We start from the raw sequence: 26695 nt of genomic DNA, 5'->3' as shown, positions 1-26695 counted from the left end.
GTAGGCTACGGGAAACAGCAAAGATGTTGAATTAAACATACACACAATCAGCTTTTCCACGTTTATACTGGCCCCTGTAATAAAAACTTCTACTTAGCGCTTGCTCCATTTCTGCAAATCAGTTTGTGTGAATGAATGACTTGATCCACATATGGCCTTCATCAACTGCCACTTGCACTACCTGCTGGTGCGCGGCTGTCATCAGCTGAAGATCATGCATCGGTGCTCTACTGCTATTTCTGCGGGTCCCGCATTTGCACCGCTGAATTTTCTGCCAAATTTTAACCACTGAATTTGTGACAGCGAATTTGGAAAGTGAAATAAAATGACCAAAATTTGCCTGTTGAATATTATACATCGTATTTTTAAACAGACTGAATATTTTGGAAGTGAATTCTGGAAGGTGAATATGAATTATTGAATTTAATTATGAAAATGTGTGTGAAATATTTTGAATTGAAATATTAACATCTTAAATAAACAACTATGTTAAATTTCTGGACCTAAACATGCAAGTCCTGGAAATACAATGCATTAAAATGCAAGCACTGTTAATTGCAATGCATCTTTTTTTTTTTTTTTTTTCGATTTGTGGAATTCAGCATGCTTTGTTTCAAAAACTATTGTCATTATTTTGCTTCCATAAAAGCACCATAAAATAATTCCATACAGGTGCATCATTCTAGGTTTGACATCATCAAACCTGAAATGATGCATCTTGTGGTAACACATTTGAATAATATGTACAAATGAGACATGAAAGCTACTTCAGACAGGAAAAGAATGTCACTGCAAAACAACTTTCAGTCTGTTTGTCACACAAAACTATACTAAGTACCTTTAGGGGTATAACAGCTTGTCAATAGCTTGTCGGGGGAAGTCGTGGCCTAATGGTTAGAGAGTCGGACTCGTAATCGAAAGGTTGCGAGTTCGAGCCCCCGGCCGGCAGGGATTGTAGGTGGGGGGAGGGAATGTCCAGCGCTCTCTCCACCCTCAATACCACGACTGAGGTGCCCTTGAGCAAGGCACCGAACCCCCAATTGCTCCCCGGGCGCTGCAGCATGGCTGCCCACTTTTCCGGCAGCTTTTCCGGGTGGGTGTGTGTGTGTGTGTGTGTGTGTGTGTGTGTGCGCATTTGTTCACTACTCACTGCTGTGTGTGTGCACTTGGATGGGTTAAACGCAGAGCACCAATTTCGAGTATGGGTCACCATACTTGACAATACGTCACGACTTTACTTTACTTTACTTTACTTTTGTCAATGAGGCAGTACACTTTAATTATTTTCACCCCAAAAGTTCATAGCGGTACCTTAAGAGCATATATTAGGCCTACTATTCTAGCAATAAGCAGCTTTTAGGGGTAGATAAGTTACAATGATGCCCCTTTTACCTCCTGTCAAAAATAAATAAACTGGAGACAACTTTAGTGTTGGGGGGTCAAATTGACCTATGGTTTTCCATGCAATTTGCAAAGAACTGGCATGTAAAACAGCAACTTTTCATGTAAATACTAAACAAACAAACAAACTCTACTGTAGCTTGTGAGAGAATAGTCATTGAAAAATATAAAATCTGTATAAAAGCAATATATTATATTTAATCTAATCTGATTAATCTAAGATTATTATACAAAATTAGCTATATACAGTCATGACTATTTTCACACTGAGCATAAATAATAAACATTATTTGTAGTGTAAGCAGTATTTATTGCTATGTGTACTTACTGTAGGTTTTTCTTGATTCAGAAGATGAGTCTTCAGTTTTGTTTTGCAAGTGTTGATTTTTGGCAAATTTAAATGTGGTTCAAACTGACCCCACAGGAAGGTTAAGGATACTCCCACAGTGACAAGCTTTTGTACATCAAATATTCTATTTATTTATTTATTCATGAGTGTATCAAATAGCTTTGGAAGACTTGGAATGTAGTGCACAAATGTGACCCTGGACCACAAAACCAGTCTTAAGTCGCTGGGGAGTATTTGTAGCAATAGCCAAAAATACCTTGTATGGGTCAAAATGACTGATTTTTCTTTTATGCCAAAATCATTAGGACATTAAGTAAAGATCATGTTCCATGAAGATATTTAGTAAATTTCATACTGTAAATATATTAAAACATAATTTTGGATTTGTAATATGCATTGCTAAGAACTTCTTTTCACAATTTTAAAGGCAATTTTCTCAGTATTTAGATTTTTTTGCACCCTCAGATTCCAGATTTTCAAATAATTGTATCTCGGCCAAATATTGTCCTATCATAACAAAACATATATCAACTGAAAGTTATTCAGCTTTCAGATAATGTATAAATCTGAATTTAGAAAAATTTACCCTTTTGACTGGTTTTGTGGTCCAGGGTCACAAATAGTATGGGACACTTATGATTTATGGCTTTGTTGCTTTGTTTTCACCTTCATTGTACGTTGTAAAGAGAAACGTAAACATTCTGCTAAACGTCTCATGCTGCGTTCCACAGGAAATTAATGCAAATGTGTAAATAATCAGACTTTTAATTTATGTCTGAGCTATTTCTATAAAAAATCTGACAATATATGAAAAATTAGATTTGAGGAGTAATACTGGCCTAGTAGATTATGCAGGCTGAGAATTGCAGTTGCTTTTCAGCCTGGAGACAATCTTTCTGCTAAGTAATCATCCTCTCGAAAAGGTCACTCATGAATGACCCTCACAATATGAGACATTATTGTGTCACTCCACACCTGTGACCAACATCTTGTGTGTGAGAGAGCACAAAAACATATTTCTCCAAGACAAGCGGTGGCATTAATTCATTTAATCTCTGCTCGTGTATCTTCCTTGCTTATGCCAATTATGCAGACATACAATCCTCATGCACGATCCCTTCCTGTGTTGCTGTTTCTGTCTCCTTCATTGATGTTGTTTCTCCTACCTGGATGGTTGGCAGTATTCTCAGCGGTCCAGGCTGAATTTATTGCAATGGTCAAAGAAGAAATCAGCTTTCCTCAAAGAGTAGAGTCCTCTTTGTTAGTGTCTCCGTTGCAGCATGCTGGCCCACTGGGGGACAAATTCTGAAACGTCTCTGAAAGTGTATATTTTTTTAATGTAGCACAAAGCAGCTCCCAGTGCTGAAGCACTGACATTTTTATGTAATCCAGATAGGCTTAGGATATATGTTCTGACTGGCCATAATTACTCACACAGCACTGATTCTGAGGTAAACATCCTTGGCAGCTGAATTCATGAGCTTAATAGATATAAGCAGCCCAGAAGATCTAATGGTCGAGTGAAGTGTGTGAGAAAAAAAATAGCTTTAAATTTGCACATGTGGACAAGTGGATCAGGCCTGGAAAATTAGCAGATCAAATTAGGGAAATTAATTGAAGGATGCCTCAATATGATGATTACAACCCGAATTCTGGAAATGTTGGGACGTTTTTTTAATTTTGAATTAAAATAAAAACTAAAAGAATTTCAAAATCACATGAGCCAATATTGTATTTACAATGGAATATAGATAACATAACAAATGTTTAAACTAAGACATTTGACAATTTTATGCACAAAATGAGCTCATTTCAAATTTGATGCCTGCTACAGGTCTCAAAATAGTTGAGACGGGGGCATGTTTACCATGGTGTAGCATCTCCTCTTTTCAAAACAGTTTGAAGATATCTGGGCATCGAGGTTATGCATTTCTGGAGTTTTGGTGTTGGAATTTTGTCCCATTCTTGCCTGATATAGGTTTCCAGCTGCTGAAGAGTTTGTGGTAGTCTTTGACGTATTTTTCATTTAATGATGCACCAAATGTTCTCTATAGGTGAAATCTTCAGCACCTGGACTCTTCTACTATGAAGCCATGCTGTTGTAAAAACTGGAGTATGTAGTTTTGCATTGTCCTGCTGAAATAAACAAGGCCTTCCCTGAAAAAGCCATCATCTGGAGGGGAGCATATGTTGCTCTTTAACCTTTATATACCTTTCAGCATTCATAGTGCCTTCCAAAACATGCAAGCTGCCCATACCGTATGAACTTATGCACAGTGTTGGGGGTAACGAATTACAAGTAATGCGAATTACGTAATAATATAACTTTTTTCAAGTAACTAGTAAAGTAACGCATTACTTTTTAATTTACAAAAAAATATCTGAGTTAGTTACTTTTTTAACATCAGTTACTTTTTTCCCATTTATTGACTGACAGTGCACTGTGTGAACATGCTGTTACTGTAGTTCTAGACTAAATGTGAATGTGCATTAATTCATCCTACTCGCAAAAAACAGATTTAGTATTCATCAAAATAAATTAAAATGCAAACTCAGAATTATGCAAACCTGCAGCAATTAAATGTTAAACAACACAAATGTATCTAATCCCATTTTATTAACCAATGTCTTTGCTGCTGACCTTTGATCCAGTTCAACCATACTAATAAGCAAAAATTACTTTAGATAAACTAACAATTGCGCTTCATTGTTTTTTTTTTATTGCTAAAAAGTGTTGAACCTTCTTCTCCTGCGTTCTACTTTACAGACGTGAATTTACCTTTCCTTCAGCCTGAGGTTTATTCATTACACTTTTTGGTGTGAAAGGGCTTTACATTTGCTATGATTAGAACTTCTTGTATTAAAAACAATCAAGCCCTGCTCATATTTAAAAAGTAACGCAAAAGTAACGTAACACATTACTTTCCATAAAAGTAGCTAAGTAACGTAATTAGTTACTTTTTAGGGAGTAACGCAATATTGTAAAGCTTTACTTTTAAAAGTAACTTTCCCCAACACTGCTTATGCACCCCCATACCATCAGAGATGCCGATGAGTGATGCAGTGTCGTCTGAGGGCCTGAAGACCACGGATATCCAACAAAGGTCTTCGGCCTTGTCCCTTACGCACAGAGATTTCTCCAGTTTCTCTTAATCTTTTGTTGATGTTATATACTGTAGATGATGAGATTTCCAAAGCCTTTGCAATTTGACTTTGAGGAACATTGTTTTTAAAGTATTCCAAAATCTTTTTACTCACTCTTTCACAGATTGGAGAGCCTCTGCCCATCTTTACTTCTGATAGACTCTACCTCTCTAAGACATACCTTTTAATCATGTTACAGACCTGAAGTCAATTAACTTAATTATTTGCTAGATGTTCTCCCAGCTGAATATTTTCAAAATTTCTTTCTTTCAGACCTTTGTTAACCCTGTGCCAACATTTTTGAGCAAGCATCAAATTTGAAATGAGCTCATTTAGAGGATAAAAGTGTAAAATTTCTCCATTTAAACATTTCTCTATGCTCTGTTGTGAATAATTTATTGGCTCCAGTGATTTGAATGTCTTTTAGATTTCATTTTATTTAAAAAAACAAAAACAAAAAAAAGACCCAACATTTCCGAAATTCGGGTTGTAGTTCTACAAGAAAAAAGAGAAGGGAGTGAAAGTAAAAATCAGATGATATACGATTATTTACAAACACCATTTAATCACATTGCATCTCTAACTATGCACACACACACACACTTCAGCAAAATGAAACAACTGTGATTGTGTATAATAAGTCATACTTTTTTCAGATTAACAAATGATTTGAACTATACTGTACATTGATCTTGTCTTGCTTTTTTGTAACACTTCTTAAGGTGGCAAATGTTGTATTTTCAATGAGTACGGCATTTGCCAGTTAACCTCTTCTCAAGCACCCCCCCCCCCCCCCCCAATTTGGCATGGGGACATACAGTAAATTATACACCCAAAATAAAGTTTGGTGCTCATGAGTCTTTCTGACTAGATATATAATCAACAAATGTTCACAAAGCTGACACTTGAAAGTTTACTGTTGAAGAAATCTAAGGGTGGGCTACAAGGAAATACATTACCTGAAAAAAGTGACTTGGACATTATGATGTAAATATAACAGTTTTTTTATATTTATTTATTGATTGTATGCATGACTTATAGCAAATGACCCTCGATGCAATTAATTTCTCGCATATTTCTATCAAACGCCAAAGAGTCCTTGTCTTGTGAACATGGTTCACTGTCAATGCTAATATCACATTTTATGACACTTTTGTTGTTGCAAGCTAAATCTACAGTATGTACTGTGTAGTATTAAGTCATTTTGCATTACCCTGAACCTGAGTCTTACACATTGCATCAAACGAAAAACCATTTTAGCATGAGATGGTGCTACAGTATCCAAAAGAAAATATTCTTTCTAAAAGAAATGTTTAAACTTGTGAATTGTGAGTACTTGTTTCATTTAAAAATGTTTCAAAGTTTCCAAACACATAATAATTACATCAGAAAATACCACTAAGTACCAAATAAACTAGATATCCTCAAGCAAACTTTATATTTCAAACAAACAACAAACACATCCAATTTCAGAATTTACTGCTCTTAAAAGCGTATAAAGGAATGTATAGTGAAATGCGTTATGAATGGCTGAGTACAATGTTACCGTCACTGTATGGCCATGTTTGGCCATCACACTTTGTATTTATCAGAAAATACATTTAATAAATATAAAAGCAAGACATGCTATTTATTTGAACATTTTACTTCAATATTATGGTGTGAATATAATGAGTAACATTATTAATTGCTTAATAATACTTAATTTATTGGTTGCATACGTGATTTAGCATATTACCCTCAACACTGTTTATTTTCTACCTCTTGCATATTTCCAAAAAAAAAATGTCTCTATCCATTAGGACACAAGATAAAAATTATTTAATCAGAATTAAGTCTCACATTATGACATTTGTTATCATAAGTCCCGTGTATGGACAACTTCTGGGCTGACATCTGGGCCATTGGTCCACAAGGGGTAAAAAGACCAGCTTAAAACATCATTAACCCTATAAACCCATACTGTATCATATTTGATACACAAAATTATAAGGCTTCAATATAATCAAAACTTTGCTGAAAAACCTGTTTTGTTGTCTTGTTGATAGTTTATACTTTTTTAGCAAGCAAAAGGCCTTTTAGTAGGGGAAGTGGGGTGATTTGAGCCTGTGGGGAAGTTGAGTCACCCCTTGTATCTTGGCAACCTTAAAAAATATTGGTGATGAGATCACATATTTGAAGAGTAATCCATTTTACTAACCTTGTGATGGAGAGAGGCCCATTGAATGATTGGTAACTATATTTAAGTTAATCTTTTTTTTTTTTTTTTTTTGCTGCTATAATAAAAAAGTTATTTTTATATGTTCAATGACTCTTGATTCTTGTGGCTGAACTTATAGACACATCTTAAAAATATCATATGTGTTTGTGCTTCAGGAAGTTATAATATGAGGCTATATTATTAGCATGATGTTACCTCTAAACTGTTGGATGTTTGTTAAAATGGTAGGATTGGGGTAATTTGAGCCAAAGGTCCTGGGGTAAGTTGAGCCACTGGCTCACCCCTTCTTCTTATGAAGTATTGTTTTACTTTAATTCTAAATGATATTTCATTATTTTTAAACCATTATTGATCTTTTTCTTTGTTTTGAACTTAATTTTGTTCTGAAAATTCTAAAAATGGCCATTGAAATCGTTTAATGAAATTGTATTTCCCTGCAACATAAGTGGATTGTTAAGAATTATTAGCCCAGTTCTGTTAGGTCAGTTGCTGTCTGTTTTTTTTTTTTTTTCTTTTAATCATGTATATTTTTTGTTGTTGTAATAAAATTAATGTAATAAACATAAATCAAACATAAATTAAACAATAGCCTTAAAGATGAATAAAAAACATAATAGTAATAATAATTTGTTTAAATAAAGTATCAAAAGCAAGTAGTAATATGGTTTTATTGAATCACTTCTGGGATTTTGCTGGTCACCTGACAAAGTAAAAAAAAACAAAAATCAAGTACTCAAATTAATAATTATGCAAAATATTTCAAGACTATCATTTACAGGACTGAAAAAGCTTAGGTTTACTTGGTTATCCATATGAAAAGTTTATTTGCAAAAACAGATAACTTCGTTTTATATATATATATATATATATATATATATATATATATATATATATATATATATATATATATATATATATATATATATATATATATAACCATATTAAAATGTGAGTATCAAACATGATACATCGGACTTTTGAGGAACATTTGTTTGCCCATCTCTCTATCATCATTGCGTATGTTAATATGTTTTAAAAAATCTCACTGACAAGTAATCAGAATTTCATCGTACTTTTTGGCCATATTAATATCAGCAACTGCACTAAACTACAACACACACAAATGCATGTTTTAAGGCTATGCAGGGTTATGTAAATGTTGAATTTTATGGTGACCGAGAGAGCTCAATGCGCTGCAACTTCTGTCAGGACCACTAGCGTCAAAGATGATTAACAATTAGCATGCAGTTTGGATTGGCGGTATGGTTCTGTTCTGGGAAAGACCTCCCTGTGCATCCATGTAGCCTAGCATGGATGAGAGCAGGGAGAGCAGCGATAACCCCCCCAGGGTAAACAGAACAGAACCAACAAAAGTATTGCAGATATTGTTAAAGTTCAGTAATTGTATGTACACATTTTAGAATTGGTCTGATTCAAAAGAGAATAAGAAGGCTGGAACCTGACTGACAGAGGAGGAGTTGGGGATGGAGGAGGGTAATTAGCTTTTGAGCAATGTGAAAACTGCTGATAATACTGACGGACCTTATGTATGGATGCTTAGGTGTTGTATTCCTACAGGTAGATGGGGATCAGCTGAGAGTCAGCTGATGCCAGCTTGACTAACGTGACCTGCCAGAAATAACGCTATGCTTGATTTAAGAAAACACATGCAAATAGAAAAAGCACCAGCAACAAATACTTGCAATCAGGGCCTGAAGTTAACTTTTTTGACCACCTGCCACAGTAACTTTTTACCAGCCAGTTTTTTTGTTTTGTTTTTTTTGCCTCATAAAGGTGAAAAATAGAAATCACACAAGCATTATTATTTAACTTGTAAGAATACACATTTAAGTGCTGTCAAGTTATTAACAAAATCATTATAAGTAATAATAACTCTTAGAATATATGTTTTTTAATCTTTTTATTCATTGATTTGCTGTGTCACAGACATAGTCATATGTCATAGTCACACCGGGATAGAAAAACAGGTATACACACACACACACACACACACACACACACACACACCGTGCTAACTCAACAGATATAAGTTAGACCTAAGTTACCGCAGCTCGTATGTAAACAAATCACACACGGCTGTGTTGATGGCTGATTTAGTCAGTAGACAGTTCCTGGCAACTGTCAATTACAGCCTTCAGGAACCGTTAAGGAGAACTAAATGAATATTACTGGTAAAGTTACCGGGTACCGGGCATTTTCTCACTGGTTCCCAACTCCCAACATACACACGCACACACATCTGTGACACACAAACGTAGTCAGAGAAGGGCCTCATCTTCTTGCCGATCGCGTGATCGTTCCGAAATAGAAGTCGCATCTTCTCAAACTGCGCTGCTTTCATGGACGTCAGTGCCTTGACCGCAGCGGTCTCCTCCGGAAGCGCAGTCTTTGATATTTTGCAACTTAATGTGTGTAGGTGGCTTTTTGATGACTTGTGGTCCTTAATTGCTTCTAATTTTAAGTTTTTAGTCCCGATTACAAAAGGATTTGACTTCGCTTTCTCTGAGCCATACATACGGCAGTCACTGCAGTACATTTCATCTGTACTGCGGTCATAAATCAGCCACTCACGAACCTTGCCATTGTCGCCAATTGTCCACTTTGTATTAAAACGTCATCTTTTACTTTTCTTTGACTCATCCTCATCTTTTTGTTGGTTGTTAGTTTCAGCTGGCCTCTTTACCCCAGTAATGTGCCGCCACATTTTGAGCTAAAATCCAACGAAATGGCACACTTAAAAAAACAAACAAAAAAACAACAGACGCAAAAAAACAACAACTAATGAATCACTCAATTCTCATTGGCTACCCGCCAATGTGGCAGGTAGATTGACAGTTTTACCCGCCAATTGCAAAATTCCCCCCGCATTTGGCGCGTGGTCGGGTGTTAATTTCAGGCCCTGCTTGCAACACAACCAAATACAGAAACATGCTGCAAAAACTCACAACACAAACACAAAAATGCATTGCACATAGCACAGGCCACAACTTGGGACCCCAACAATGCACGAAAATTAACCATGGTTTTATTATAGTAACAGTGTAGTAAATGAATATTGATTACCGTAAACTATGGTTAGTGTGTTTAGTTCACCATGCAGTAACCATTTTTATTTGTATTTATTTCTATATAATAATATATAGGCTATTTATTTATTTATTTGTAATAGTAAAACAATGGTTATTTTTTAAAGTTGTAAAAGTAGCCTTTTTGTCGTTTGCTTTTTGTCATTCAGCAGCCGCTACTCTGTCTGTGTGTCTGTCGATTTGTGTTGTGAGTCTTATTTTGTGTTGTTTGTCCTGGCACAATCACTTGAAATAGGCTCCAGCAATATGTGCAAGCACTTGGGCGATAGCAGATCGCATTACGGGCTGTGTGTTCCTCCCTGCACACGTTATATCACTGCTTGGGATACACGCAGTCTGTGTGTGGTCTGCTTGAGAGCAGAGCACGCAGATTCAGCTCTCGAGGGAGCTGACTGCCCTTTTTGTGAGCTTTTTTCATTGCTTATGCCTGCTCTCTGAAGGCTCTCTTTGAAAAAAAAAAGAGAGGAGTGAGTTTTCACTCGCGTTGAATGAAGACAGGCGAGCCCCTATCATCTTCCCTTCCCTAGACCTGTCTTCCTCCGAGGAGGTGGACGCGTCAATGAAACAGTGTTTGCACAAGCATATTATGAATGAGAACGGCGCGCAGTCAGCTGTAAAAAAAAAAAAAAAAAAAGAAAAGAAAAGGGGCTGATTGTGCTTCTCCCTGCTGTACATCTCACATTCCTGCCGCTGCTGAGGCACGGCGGCGAGTGAGATTGCGGGGATCGCAACATGGATCTGGCGAACGGGTTGGAGACGGATTCGCCCTATCTCCTCCTGCATTCCCCAGATCTAGGGTTCTCGCTCGTGGAAGCCCGTGTGTGCGGTTCTTCCCCCTTTGAGTGAGAGCTTGCTGTTGCTGCGCGTGTTGCCTAGTGCATTATGTATTCTCATTCATATAAGAGAGATGCCCCGGGTGGAACAGACGCTCACGAGCTATCTGTCCCCTTGCATGGCGTTGTCTCTGAAGGCTCGCAGCTGCAGGTCAGGCTGGTGCGTGTCTGCACATCATGGCAGTGTTACAGGTGCACCAAGCTGACGTACCTGCTTAGAGAGCTGGACGATGGATGGGGCTCAATTTGACTGGAATATAAGCTGATCTCTGAGCTCCCTAGAAACGCTGTCTGTGGTCGACCCTATCTGACATGGAGAAGATAGGGTCTTCCTCATGCACGCCCCGCTTGTGCCTTCTGGCCTGTTCGGCGACGCCGTCATTTTCGTCGTCGGCAGGTACCAAGAGGCCTGTATACAGGTGGTGGCGTTTCAGCGGTTTCTCCCTCGCTTATCTCTAGCTCAGGGGGCTGCTGGGCGGGAGCAGCCCTCGCCGTGTGCCATCCCCTCTTCAGAGAGGCACAAAACAGAGCGTGGCTACTCGTACCCCACCGAGGTGGGGCAGTGGTGGCAAATGGACCTCTAAGGCTAAGCCAGCTCTGCGGACCGTTCTTAAGTCTAAGGGGTCTTCGGCCAAGAAGCCCTATGGGCGTAAGTCTCTGGGCTTAGTGCCCTCGGGAGACCAGTCTGCCAACCCTGCCGGGGTTCCAGGGTACAGCTGGCTCCAGCAAGCAATGTTCTCAGTCTCTTCCACCCCGAAGTGTAGCGGAGTTGAGAAGCTTGCCTCCCCGGCGGGGGGGTCTCTAGAGCTCCTGGTGCTAGCAGCTCTGAGTACACCAGAGGCCAGTCTCGAGAGACTGGTTCCCTTAGTAGACCATTTAGGCAGCGTGGAAACTACTGCCAATGTGTCTCTTTGGGTCCTGCCTTGCAGGGTCTGGTTCTATCAGCCTGATATTCCTAGGAATGACGCGGGTCTGAGGACCGTCGTTCATTAGGGGGCTTCGGCTGAGGCAGTGCTGATGCTATGGCCAGGACTTACGAGGGCAGACCCCTCTGGGGCAGAGCGGGTTACACCTCATTATACAGTGTCCACCCCCCCCCCCCCCCCCCAGTGCCCTCGGGAGATCAGTCTGCTAACCATGCCAGAGTTCCAGGGCGCAGCTGGCTCCAGCGAGCGATGTTCTCAGTTTCTTCCGACCCGAAGTGTAGCGGAGCTGAGAAGCTCGCCACCCCTGCGGGGGTCTCTAGAGCTCCTGGTGCCAGCAGCTCTGAGTACATCAGAGGCCAGTCTCGAGAGACTGGTTCCCTTGGTAGACCATTTAGGCAGCGTGGAAACTACTGCCAAATGGATCTCATTGGGTCCTGCGTACTGTAGAGAAAGGCCTTTTGTATTCAGTTCAGCGCTCCGCCACCGCCTTTCACCGGGGTGATTCCCACGTGCGTGGGCCCCCAGCAGGCTCTGATCATGGAACAGGAAGTAGACACTCTCTTGAGGAAGGAGGCCATCGAGGTGGTCCCTCCTCACGGAAGAGAGCCCAGGTTCTACAGCCGATACTTCATTGTTCCAAAGAAGGATGGTAAATCTCCGTCAGTTGAACCGCTCAGTCATGTGACTGAAGTTCAGGGTGCTTACACTCTTCAGTCGTGTCTCAGGCCAAGTCCGAGGGCTGGTTTGTCATGATAGATCTAAGGATGCATATTTCACATCTCCATCTTTCCCTCTCACGGGGGGTTCCTGGGGTTTGCTTTTGGGGGAAAAGCTTACCAATATTGGGTTCTTCTCATTGGCCTTGCACTCTCACCCCACACTTTTACATCAACAATTGGTTGATTCTAGCTATATCAGAACAGGTGGCGATTCGGCATCGAGATGTCGTTCTCGCGCACATGAAGGGGTTGAGACTGAACGCCAAGAAAGTGTGCTTTCTCCAGTATAGAGAACAACTTATCTAGGCGTGGTGTGGGATTCGACCACGATGCAGGCACGTATGTCTCCTGCTCGGATCGAGTCGATCCTCACCTCAGTCAAGAGAGTGAAAGAGGGCCAGTCACTCACTGTCAAGCAGTTTCAGAACTGCTGGGGCATGGGGCCCCTACAGTGGTGGCTCAAGACCAAGGGGTTCTCCCAGAGGGGAAACCCGCTTCGCATGATCAAGGTCACGCGGCGATGCCTACGTGCCTTAGACATGTGGAGCCAAGCTTGGTTCTTGTCTCAGGGCCCGGTGCTGGGAGCTCCCTGTCGCCACGTAATGCCAGTGACAGACGCATCCCTCACCGGTTGGGGAGCGGTCATGAGTGGCCACCCTGCCCGCGGTCTGTGGAGCAGTCGCCTAATGTGGCATATCAATTGTTTGGAAATGTTGGCCGTGTTTCGTGCACTAAAGCACTTTCTCCCAGACCTAAGAGATCACCATGTGTTGGTGTGCACCGACAGCACATCGGTGGTCTCTTATATCAACCACCAGGGAGGTTTGCGTTCACGCCCCTTATACAAGCTGGCGCATCAGATCCTTGTGTGGTCCCAGGGCAAATTTCGCTCGCTGAGAGCCATCTATATCCCTGGGTATCTCAATGTGGGAGCAGACATCCTGTCGAGGCAGGGGCCGAGGCCCGGGGAATGGATGCTTCACCCGTGGTGGTGAAGCAGATATGGAGGTTTTTGGCTTTGCGACTCAAGAGTCAGCGCTATGCCCCTCTAGTTTCTCCAGCTCCTCTGGACTGGACGCTATGGTACAGACCTGGCCGAGGCTTCGTCTGTACGTTTCGCTCCCGGGAGTTCTGGATGGCAACATGGATCTGGCGAATGGGTTGGAGACGAGTTCGCCCCATCTCCTCCTATATTCCCCAGATCTAGCGCTCTCGCTCGTGGAAGCCCGCGTGTGCGGTTCTTCCCCCTTTGAGGGAGTGCTCGCTGTTGCAGCGCACGTTGCCGAGGCGACGCGTGCATTATGTGTGGAAGCTGTGGCCTCTGATGGGGCGCAGCTCATAGCTTCCGGTCTCTCAACCGAGGTTGCTGAGACCATCTTCCAATCTAGAGCTCCCTCTACGAGGAATCTGTATGCCCTGAAGTGAAAATTTTTCACTTCTTGGTGCAGAGACCGCCACCTTGACCCAGTTAACTGCCCGTTTGGTACAGTACTGGAGGTCCTGCAGTCCCGTTTCTCCGCAGGGGTAACTCACTCCACCCTGGAGGTTTACGTGGCGGCTTTATCGGCCTACCACGCCCTTCTCGGTGGCCTTACAGTGGGTCGACACCCCCTGGTTACATGTTTCCTCCACGGTGCGCTGAGGCTTCCTGTACGACGTGTCCCTCCGGGGACCTGGCTGTGGTTTTAGAAGCTCTCTGTAACCTCCATTCGAGCCTTTGAAGCGATTTTTGATCGCATTCTCACTTTGAGACTACCTTCCTTTTGGCGATATCTTCTCTTAAGAGAGTGGGGATTTGCAGGCCCTTCATGGCCCCTTCTTATCTCGTCTTTGCCCGTGGTTTGGCCAAAGCGTTTATCTACCCTCGAGTGGGTTATTTCCTAGATCCCCTCTTCTAAACCACGGCCTGTCGTGCTGCAGGCCTTCAGTCCTCCTCCCTTTGGGGAGCCCGACCAGAAGCTTAATTGTATGTGCCAAGGAGTATGGCGACCTCCAAGGCCTTTCTGGCAGAGGTTTCGATGCAGGATATCCGCAGTGCTGCGCGTTGGTCCACGCCCCTCACCTTTGTTCGGTTCTATGACCTTGATCTTAGGGCCACTCCGGGCTCTTCTGTTCTTTCGCCCTCGTAGTGCTCCTGAGGGATATACACAGGGCAGGGACTTGGAAGTCTGGTGGCGTGGGCATCTCATTCCCGTAGCGTCGTCGATGCAGCTCGAGCTCCTGGAAGGGAACGTTTCAGGTTACGTATGTAACCCCGGTTCCCTGAAGGGAACGAGACGCTGCGTCTCGAGGCCATACTTCCTGCAACCCTGCGAGCGGTTGCTTCATTCCTAGAAGCAAACGCCGGCTCCACCGCACGTGCTTTTGACGTGCTATGACGTCTCGCCCATCCATTGGACAGATTGCACTCTAGTTCAGAGCGCGGTCACGCTGAAGGCGTCCCCGTAGCGTCGTCGACGCAGCGTCTCGTTCCCTTTAGGAAGAAAATGTCTCAGGTTACATATGTAACCTGAGACATTTGTCACTTGTTGTGGTTCCCTTATACATTTCCGATGTGGTCTGTGTGTATTTGCGTGTCTGTATTTGTTTGTGTTGTGAGTATTTGCAACACATGTGCTGTCAAACAGATGATGATGTTTTCTTAATTTGCAGGTGTTTTTTTTCTATTTGAAAGTATGTTTTCAATTGCAGCGCGTTGAGCTCTCTCTGCCACTGTAGAATTGACTCTTGTGAGTGAAAGAGACATCAGCTAACAATTCTACCTGATGACATCTCTGCCACAGAGGAATAGAGCAGGTTTGAGAAACAAGAACAAACAGCTAAAAATTCTAAGGAGACCTACAACCATTCCTGCCCTCATATGCCACAGACTTCTTTTGCATGTCCAACATGCAATATTTTTAGATCAAGGAGTGGGCTCTACAGCCATTAGAGAACACACCATTAATGAGGAGGAATGCCTTCATCAAATACGATGGACTCTACAAGTAGTAATCTACTATCCCATTCTGATCATTACCTTACCGCCTGTCTTCTTACCCCACCCAAACTTACTCCAAACCAACAGAACTTGACCTTGTGAGATGGTGTTCGATTCACTCTACCTCTCAAATCAACTAATTTTCACAGCTACTGCACTTGAACATATCAGATTCCAGCCTGCATAGCTAACACTTTGCCTGCAGCAAATCGTACCAAGCATCTGATTAATTTATTCTTCAGTATTCTCAGTAGAATTTAAGCACAGAAAAATGATTTTTAATGACTTTTCATGCAGCATGAATACAGGAGTTTAGTCTGGTTGATTGACGGGAGAAGCAACAAGAATACAGAAACCGGAGAGACACATTCAAGACTTTACAAGTGTTCACAAGTATCAGAATACTTTCAAGGATTTGACTTGAGCTGATGACTTTAAACAAATAATTTCTTCAGAGTTTCAAAATGCTTCTCCTAACATTAAAAAAACATTAAAAAAGCAAGTTTTATTCAAAATTTCAAAGAGCTCATTTGATAGCAATACTAACAATAGACCAATGTCCAATGGAGACTGCAGAACACCCAGCTACCCAACGTGATCAGTCCCAAGTGATGTATGACAGAAAACTGGAATCAAAAACACAGCCGCCCCAGGCAGTCACTAGGGAAAGTCATGCACTTGTATATGTGACCCTGGACCACAAAACCAGTCATAATCTGGAATCTGAGGGTGCAAAATAAATAAATAAATAAATAAAAATCGCCTTTAAAGTTGTCTTAAAAGTTTAAGTGTCCTTTAAAGTTCTTAATGCATATTACTAGCCAAAAAATAAGCTTTGATATTTACGGTAGACAATTTACTAAATATTTTCATGGAACATAATCTGTACTTAATATTCTAGAAAAATAAATAATTTTTACCTGTACAATGTATTTTTGGTTATTGCTACAAATATACCCATGACATGGTTATGACTATGATTATGACTGGTTTTGTTGTCCAGGGTCACATATGACACCCTCCTGAAAACGTATTTGAGCAAATGTGGGATGTGTCATCAACAACACTGTCATCTGCATACCGACAAATATAGGCATGCAATTGAAAACAAACAAAAAACTGGCAAGTATTTGTTTATTTTACCGCAGACAACGTGGATTAGATGTAATATTCCTCAGATGAACTGTTAATTCAATAGATTTATAGAGTTTTGCCTCTGCAGTAGCAGCCCATTACTAATCACTCAAAATACTGCGAAAGGATATCATTATTATCCATTGTAAAGTTGTAGTTTAGCAGACAAATAATTATATTTTTATAATAGGTTTAAAGGGAGCTAGATCAGACAACACAACCCTTATGAAAATTAATGGTGGTTTTATTATAACTCCAAAGACAATGATTACTTATTGTTAAATAATGGTAATCACAAATTAACCATGGTTTTGTAACACTAACCATAGTTTAACCATGTAATTTGTGGTAAAACTAAACAAGAATGGTGATCCATCTGCCAAAAAAACAAAACAAAAAAACACTGTACTTTTATTATAATAAAATCATGGTTAATTTGTGTAAGGGAAAAATATGACTCATGTTCAGTATTTAGATTTTTCTATAAAGATATTATAATGATGCAAGTTATTATTGTTGTAATTTTGACATTTAGGCGATTTAGAAAGTATACTTTTGTTAAATTTTGGTTATTAAAGTCATGTGAGAGACAGAGACATCAGGGCAAAATAAAGAGACTGAAAATGGAAGTGAAGGTGCAGTTCAGGATAGAACTTTTAATTATATTGCATGTCCCCAGCCTAGGGATTAAAAGGTTTTTTTTTTTTTTAAAGAAGGGTTAAGGGTTAACTGTTTCAGAATATGTTGTGGGTGTATGGGATGGCCCGGATGAGTGTGCGATTTCTCAGCCTGAAATTGTGACCCAGTCTGCCCCTGACCATGCCCTGTAGCATGAGTATACATAGACAGCAGGTGCAGCACATATTCAGCTTTTCGCTAAGGATATGAGGGGACGTTTTCTGTTCTGCTCCATCAAAATGCGTCTGAAATTGAACAAGTAAGGGAAGTATCTTCGAGTACTGGTGGTATGGCACTGCAGTGGTGGTCGTTTTGTTCTTTAGTTTTGGGAGTGTGTGCACACTGCAGGCTGCACCAATCTCTGTCAGTGTTGTCACAGCCATCACCCATATGCTTCAGCACTACTAAAAGAATGATCTTCCAAAAAAAAAAAAAAAGGTAACACTTTATTTCGATAGTCCACTTTAGACATTCTACTAATAGTAAGTGTGGTGAGTGGGGCGGGGCCGAGAGCCGTGGGAACGGAGCGAGGCCGGTGGAGTTAATGATAATGAGCGACACCTGCGACACTCACCGGTCTCGAGTCCCACGGAGGAGCTCCGGAAGGATAAAAGGAGGAGTGACGACAGTGGAAGACGAGACCGGTGAGTGTCGCAGGTGTCGCTCATTATCATTAACTCCACCGGCCTCGCTCCGTTCCCACGGCTCTCGGCCCTGCCCCACTCACCACAGTAAGTAACTTTGCAACTACATGTCTACTAGCAGTCATTAGAGTATTAGTAGACTGTCTGCTTCATATCTGCTAAAACTTTATTTTGATGGGTCCACAACATACTGAGTATTAGAAACTTTGCAAGTATATGTCAACTTATTCTACTAACCCTAAACCTACCCTACTGAGAGTTAGTAGACATGTAGTTGCAAATTAATGAGAATTAGTTGACATGTAGTTGACACGTAGTTACAAAGTTACTTATAGTTAGTAGAATGTCTAAAGTGGACTATCGAAATAAAAAAAAATAAATAAATAAAAAAAAAAAAAAAAAAGCATTACACGAGTGTGCTGTTGCATCTTTTTAAAGAAGTCATTCAACCCATGTGTTTCTGGATGCAGTCCGTTACCTGACGCCGGCAGAAGGTCATGATTGCTGCCTCAGTGGAGGCAGAGCTAGAGTTTTATACATGGGATGGCCTAGGCTAATTCCGGGGGTCCATAGACCAAAGACGGAAAATATTACCCCAACCTGGCATAAAAAAAGCATGAATAAATCCTACTATTGCATACTTCACAGTTCACATTACCCCACAATAGTTAAATATACCATAACTTCACATGTTAGGCTGATGATACATAGGGCAAATTTTTGAGCAATTTTGTTGGGCAACTTTTGAGGAATATTGATTGGGGACTCTCCCTTTGAGAATAGGTAACAAATTTTTATCTGGATAATTTCGATCAGTCGTGGGCCCCGTGTCTCACCTGGTTGTCCGTTGACGCAACATTGCCCAAAGTTGCAAGACAACATTACTCAAAAAGTTGCCCCGTGTATCATCAGCCTTAAAGTCGGTATGAAATCAAAATTGACAATTCTTATTTTTTGATGGAATACTGTAGTGTTTATTAAAAATAATTTATCTGTGCACTTCATTCTTTTTTTTTTTTTAATTCATGTGCCCTCATAATCTTTAATCAAAAAATTTTAATCTCGCCACCCCTTCAAAATGACTCCTCCTCTACTCTTCCGGTCACGAGCAATGTCGCAAGGGCAGAGCTAGTGACATAAGGGTTAAACGCTGATGTGAGTGCGGAACTGTATGGTGTACTTGTGGGTAGAGGAAGTACCTTGACGCAGGCACAGTAACTGGTCCGCCACCGAGCGCTCTCAGGAGTACATCCAAACACCTCCTTGAAATGATTAGTAAATGCTTCATAGAAATTAATTATGGTAGAATTGGTGCATTTCATATGGCCTTCGCCCATGTTAATGCTCGACCTGAGAGAAGGGAGAACAAAAAGGCTACCTTGGAGCGCTCAGTGGGAAATTTTTGTGGCTGCATTTCGATGTACAAGTAGAAGAAAGCCGCCACATCCAGCCGAATCACCCGCATAAGCAGCCGGTAAAGCCATAGGACTGGCCAAGGCAGATGGCGGAGGGGTAGGAGCTGGTAGAAACGAGGCACGGAGAGTGTTGACCAGCTCCTCCAGGATTTCTGTCGGGGATGAAGTCCGAGGATCCATAGAGGTATCGGTGTTGGTCCGGTCTTCTGTCACAGAGGCAGAAACAAAAGGTAAGTGAGACAACAGGATGATTTATTGACAGGCAAAGCAGATTGTGAGGAGAGTGATGAGCAGGTGAGTATCTTGATGCTTAGCCCAGTTCTGAATGTCTTGGTGAGAACTGATATCTGTCTTGTTCACAGGGGGTGTGGAGACCATGAGCTCAGGAGAGCTGGATTCAACGCTGGAGAAACTGGGATCCTGGAATCTTCGCTGAAGAATCGCGGGGAAGTAAACACAGGTAAGTGCATACGGAGTCAGGTTACTGTTCAAGGTAGTTAACCTTAGACCGGACAATGAGCGTCAGAGAGGCTGTATCCGAAATTAAGTGGTGTCCGAAACCATAGTGGATGTTCTCGAGTGCACTCATTCAATCCCACAATGCACCGCAAAACCGAGTGTACAACCGATGTACACTCAACGGCTAGAGAATTCCCATAATTCACTGTGAGAGTCGCTGCGTCTCGCGGTCTCACCAGAAGATGGCGCCCCCCAGATAACAGGGAATGTTCTCCTAACTTTGTAACTCCTAACATTACAAAATTGTATAATTGCATTGTTAATGGAACGTTCTAAAAACGTTATCATTAAAAATGTTATCATTGCCTTGCCTTGACACTAACTAAAAAAAGGATTCCTGTTTCCCAAAAGGAGGATTTTGTAACATTGTTTTGAATTGATCTCATTAGTGTTCTCTAGGCAGTGCAGTAGTGTATGTATTTTACAGGTTTGTGTGTCATCTGAGGCCAAAGTTTTAGTCTAACAAAAGAAAACACATTTTTGACTAAAATGTTTGACCTGGAAGTTTGAAAATTGCACAAACTGGTGTGTAGTTTTGAGATTGCGTTAACAGTTTTGAGAAAATGTGAATTGTTTCATGAATTGTGTGTCCACTATAGAAAACAAAGCACATGGATAAAATATCTTTAAAAAAGTAGGCCTAAATAATAATTTAATAATAATTCATTATTTACTATTTCATTAAAAATAGACGTTTCACAAAGCTTTTTTTCCCTAGTTCTCAGGAGGAATTCTTGCAATCGTTATTTGATCATCGTTACTCTATTCAAAAGTATGTACGTTTATAACGTGATATGATGGGTGTGGCTTTGGAGAGTGTGTGCCGTGCGTCATTCAAACAGCGGGACTAACGGACGACTCATTCAGAGACAGCGGCTTTCAGGTAAGCTGAGTGAATTTTGTTGATTGTATGAAAAATACTTTGATCGCAATGTTGATTAGCCTGTTAGCCTGCACCAGAGCGACCTCGCACTGAACGCTCTTTGTTTGCATGTGTCATTGTTTTCTAATAGAATAAATGAAACGGGACAAAGTTAATCTTGTCAAACTCTATATCATTCTGAGGGTCTAAGCCTCAAGCATCGACGACAGATCGCTGTTTTTCGATGGAAAGCTTATAAGGAATGAGTGGCACAAATTTGCTACATTTGTGTAAGCAGTACACATCCAAACACGCAGAGTAAAAAAGCCGTACGTACCTTTATCATTGTAATAACGAGCCACAAACGCGTCCACTGCTGAAATCCCAGTTTAGTTAGAGAGGTAAGGGTCCACAGAAAAACATCCCAGCGAGCACTTTTAGTCCAGCGAAACAATAACGTTGTAATAAGGATGAATATTCCTTTGTTTACGTTTCATTTCTTCAGAGAGTTATTGTTCGCGTCCGTTATGGAATAAATTACGCTCAAAAACAGCGTCTTGGTGGTAAAAAAACAAAACGATTTTGTAGAATACGGTCTTACAAACATAATGAGACCGTCTACGGAAAAAAAAGTCTCAGAAAAGCGGAATATAGATTATTTGAATTTGGCGCTCCCTCCTGCCGGCAGTGACGCTTCTGTGACGCACGCTGTCATCTGAGCGGGGCATAACTTAGCGATCTGCTTTATCCATAAAAAACTGTTTTTTTTTTCTTCTACATTTTTTATATGTGTGTGTGTGTATTGTGTGGGGAATGTGGCCGTGTCTGCATGATTATAATCTGTATGGACGCACATCAGCGTGTTTATTAGCGACTCTATGACGGCTATCATTGTGATTCATTGATCAGCTATTATTGATTATATGGCCCATCTGTTTGATTATAATCTGAATGGAAGCACATCAGCGTGTGTTTACTGACTCTATGACCATGTCTGGCAATATCACTTCACGTCTGGCAGTGATATTTATCATTGTAATAACGAATAACGAAGAATACTTCAGTATACATACTATATACAAAGCATTTTTTTCTATTTTTTTTCCTTTTTTATTACTCAAATAATTATTTTTGTATTTTTTAGTGCTCAAATAAATCTGTCTATTATTTTATAATTGAAAAACTATGCAGGAACATGTATAATGACTAAAATAGCTTGTATAATTCTGCAATCCATTTGGTGGTTATTTTTCCTCAAACAGGGGGGTGGGGGGACTATAAATAGTTTCAGAAAAAATATTGCAGGAATCTCATTTTTCATGGTATCTTCTTCAAATTTGAAATATGAACTGATGAGACACATGGCTTTCGATCCATTACTTTTCTGGATTGCTCCAGGACTTATTTCATGTATTTGTATATGAAATAAAAAAACATTCAGTGTGGAAAAATATTTTTCAAGGCACGTCAGTGTCTATAACTTTTTATCTTTTTGAGCATTATCAACTCTGGATGATAGATAGTAAAGCCCAGAGTCTCTTCTTTCCAAAGATACCTAATTTGTTTGTGTAAGCACACTTTGTCACAAACTGTTACCATTTTAATTCAGGTAGGTTATTTTCACCTGCGAGGCCCTAAATGGGGTTGAAGGTTAAAGTGTTAGCTTAGTTTTGCAGCAGTTACTATTGTTTTAATGAGGTTATGATTAACAGTGTGAATGAATTTTCTCGAAAACTGCTAACGTTACCACCATTTACAGAGCTATTAGCAGGATTTAGTATGTATAACTAAGGAATAGAGTCGAAATTACGTTGATAGAAATTTTAACTAAGACGGGATTTTTCCCCTGTACCATTTAGTTAACTCTTTCCATATCAAAAATGTTTTTTGCACGCTCTTGAGAGTCACCAAGCCGGCTAAGGTCAGCTGGCGGAGGGATTGAAAGCCCGTGCATTTTTTCCTACAGCGGTAAAGTTAGTTTGACGTTTGATATGCATTAGACATTCTCGGTTTAATACTTTTTGCGTGGTTTGTGTTTTTATATACGGTAATTTACTGAATCCATATTTTTCATATGTTTAATGTACTACGTACTTTGACAGCCATTAAACTCTACCGTTTGAGATAAAAGCTACATCCACACGAAGCCAGAGCTTTCCCTATCCGACCTGTTTTTTCCCCTCCTCTCAAGAAATATCTGCGTAACTTGCACACTAAACCACGAAACCGACACAAAACAGTGTAGTATACATGCCAGACCAGCACGTGGCGCTGTAATTATACCACAGAGATACACTAAAAACGGAAAAGAAGACATAATATCCGCATAATAAACTATGCGCATAATAAATATTGCGCGCGGTATACAAACGAACATGAAACAATACATTTATTAATCTGTGGTAATGTTAGTTAATAAAAAGACAATCGTTCAGTGTTTGTTCATGTTGTTATTGCTGTTAACTTACGTGACGTAGCGGTTTGACTAGCGACGAGACGTGGGGCGATGACATCATCGTTTCACAATATGTACGGATTGGTTGGCTGTACACACGAAAACGCTTGCCACAGATGAATGCAGCGCAGATACCTCGAGACAAGTTATAAAACCCCCCAAAAAACCTGTGCATAACTCATAAATGGCTAATCGTTTATTGATCATGCAGAAGCATTAAAAAAAAAAAACACAACTTTGGCTGTACAATTTTTTTATATATTTTATCTTCTGCATGAGCAAGTACAGCATTCCAGTGCTTTTATACAAAATCTTACCACATTTAAATGTAACACTGTTGTCTTTTTGTCCTTCCAGTATCTCCCGAATTCCTCTGAAGCTTCAGTCCACTCTGATGTCCCAGTGATTGAAGCAGACATGGAGATGTCAAAGTGACATCATTAAAAAAAATGTTGTCATTTATAATATCGTCGCCTTGGAATTATAAGGTTCTATCTGCATTCTGAGTGGTTTTGAGAGATTGAGCTTCAATCTTTATTCAAAGTTGAGCTTCACATATAGCAAAAACGATATAGGGAACAAGTCTCTCTCCTACATGAAAATGACAGAGACCCTAAATGTATTCTAAATATATAATATTAAAATCCTCTCAAAGTTTTAAATGGGGGTTTTTGGAACAGGTCAAATGCAGATAGAAACTAATTCTAAAAAGTAATTTACCGCTTGGAATTATAAGGTTCTATCTCGCAAAATATTACCTGAAGCAACCATTTTCAAGAAATACAAATAGTTTATTTATCGTTTGTTTTAAAACATAAAATAATCATACTTCCTTACCTTTTGAAACTTAGAAGGGCTCGATTTGAGCAGGTGATTTTTACCATCACTGCCACCGTCAAAGTGCATTTCCCCGGTATACATTCAGCATCTGCCTCATTCGCAATCTCAATATATTCTCAAAACTATCGTTTTCAGCATCTACACAAACAACATTTTGATCGCTATTCACCACATCCACCATCAAACGACAGTGACAGTATTTCATTACGTACAGTAATTGCTCTGCAGTAAAGCCATTCAAGCCAGTTAAATTTTTGCAGATGATTATTTGTTTTATGCATGCGCTAATTATGAGTGAAAAATCTCATCATCATTGTTTTAAACAGTGCCACATTGTGAAAAAAAAGGTGAACTGCACTTATTAATTACTTAATTATTGTTTAATGTTCAATCTTTCCTGCAGTTACGGATTGGTTTATTCACAGATAGAACCTTATACCTAGTTAGGGTTCGCCTTTGTAGATAGAACCTTGTTGTTTTCTAAATAAAAAGTCCTAAAATGTACAAAACTTTAAAAAAAACATCACATAATGTAAATAAGTTGTCACGGAATAAGAATATATGAATAACTAAATTTTGACAAAAATGTCAGATAAAACCTTATAATTCCAAGGCGACGATATATCTCTATTTCTAAACCGTTCTTCTTATTTTTTTTGTTTCAGATTTTAGTGTTTAAGCTGCTTTCATATGTACATTTGGCCATGTGTTTGTTTCACAAATGTTCTTTCTAGATCTAAATATTTTCTGTGAATTCAAAAAAGTCCAGTTAAACGTTTCTGATTGTTTTGTTTTTCATGTTTTCAGGTGGTTTCAAATTGATCTGAACTGAAAATACTGTACGAACTCCAAGTTAATTATTATATGAACTGAATATAACTACAATAGAACATAAAAATTGATTCTTTGTATATGTCATTGATTTTGTTCACAATAATGTGATATCCATACTTGTTGCACATTTGTGACCCTGGACCACAAAACCAGTCAAAAAGGTAATTTTTTTTGAAAATTGAGATTTATACATCACCTGAAAGCTTAATAATCCTTATATTGATGCATGGTTTGTTAGGATAGAACTAAATTTGGCCGAGATACAACTGTTTGAAGATCTGGAATCTGAGGTTGCAAACAAATCCTAATATTGAGAAAATTGCCTATAAAGTTGTCTAAGTGAAGTCCTATGCACCCAAACAGCATTCAGTATACATGGTTTAACCCCTCAGGAAATGGACAATGTTAGATTATTGGCTTATTTCTTGTGAACTATGTAAAATTGTCTAGGAATGTAAAATTACTGCAGCTCCACTTACAGATCACTGTATGGTTACTTTGTCTTTATCAGTCCTTAAGAAATCTCAAATTTCTCCTAATATTTGGAAGTTTAATAATGACTTGTTAATGAATGATAGATTTTACCAACAATTGTTGGCTCTCATTGAAGAGATTGATAAGCTAGATATGTCTAATTTAAAAAAAATGTGAATGGTTTAAATTTAAGGTTAAACAAATAGCAATTGATACAGGTAAATTTTTGTCAGTGAGGAGAAAACAGAAACAAAGGGATTTGATTGGAGAAATAAACTTGTTGGTTGTAAATACACAAGAATCACTAGAAAATTCAGCAAAATTACAGTCACTGCATTCTCAACTAGATGAATTATACTCAGAAAAAGCAAAAGGAGCATATATTCGATCGAGAGCGCGATGGATTGAAGGGGGAGAGAAAAGTTCATCATATTTTTTTGGACTTGAAAAACAAAGGCAAACAAAGAAAAAGATTAATAAGCTTAAGATTAATGAAAATAGATGATCAAGATGTAATTCAAAATAAAATTTTGCTCTTCTATGCTAATCTTTATAAATCCAATTATAATAAAGCTGAGTGTGATTCTTTATTTGAGATTATAAGAGATAAAATACATAAACTGAAGGAGGAAGACAAAATCTTAATTGATGATGAGCTGACTTTAGAGGAAATGGATATAGCTTTAAAACAAATGAGTAATGGTAAATCACCAGGTATTGATGGTTTAACTACTTAATTTTTAAAACATTTTTGGAAAGATATTCGGAAGTTATTATATAATGCATTTTTAGAATGCATTCAGGAAAGAAGTTTATCACCTACTATGAAAACAGGTTTAATAACCTTGTTACCTAAACCTAAAAAAACAATTGTTATCATAGATAATTGGAGACCAATAACTTTATGTACAGATTATAAATTACTTGCCCTGGTGTATGCTTGTTACAACTCTGCCCGGGAGCACGGAGACACGGAGACCAGGAGACGAGGAATTCACAAACACGAGAATCTTTAATCCAACTAGGAGCATGGGAGGCACAGGAAACACATCACGGACAGGGAAGACAATTCAACGACCGACAAACATTCATAGAAGGACTGGGGCTTTTAAACATAGGATGATCAGGGAACTAAGGAGACACACCTGGGATCAAATTAA

Source organism: Barbus barbus (assembly GCF_936440315.1).
Source record: "Barbus barbus genome assembly, chromosome: 32".
Lineage (NCBI taxonomy): Eukaryota > Metazoa > Chordata > Actinopteri > Cypriniformes > Cyprinidae > Barbus > Barbus barbus.
This window is presented reverse-complemented; position numbering follows the sequence as displayed.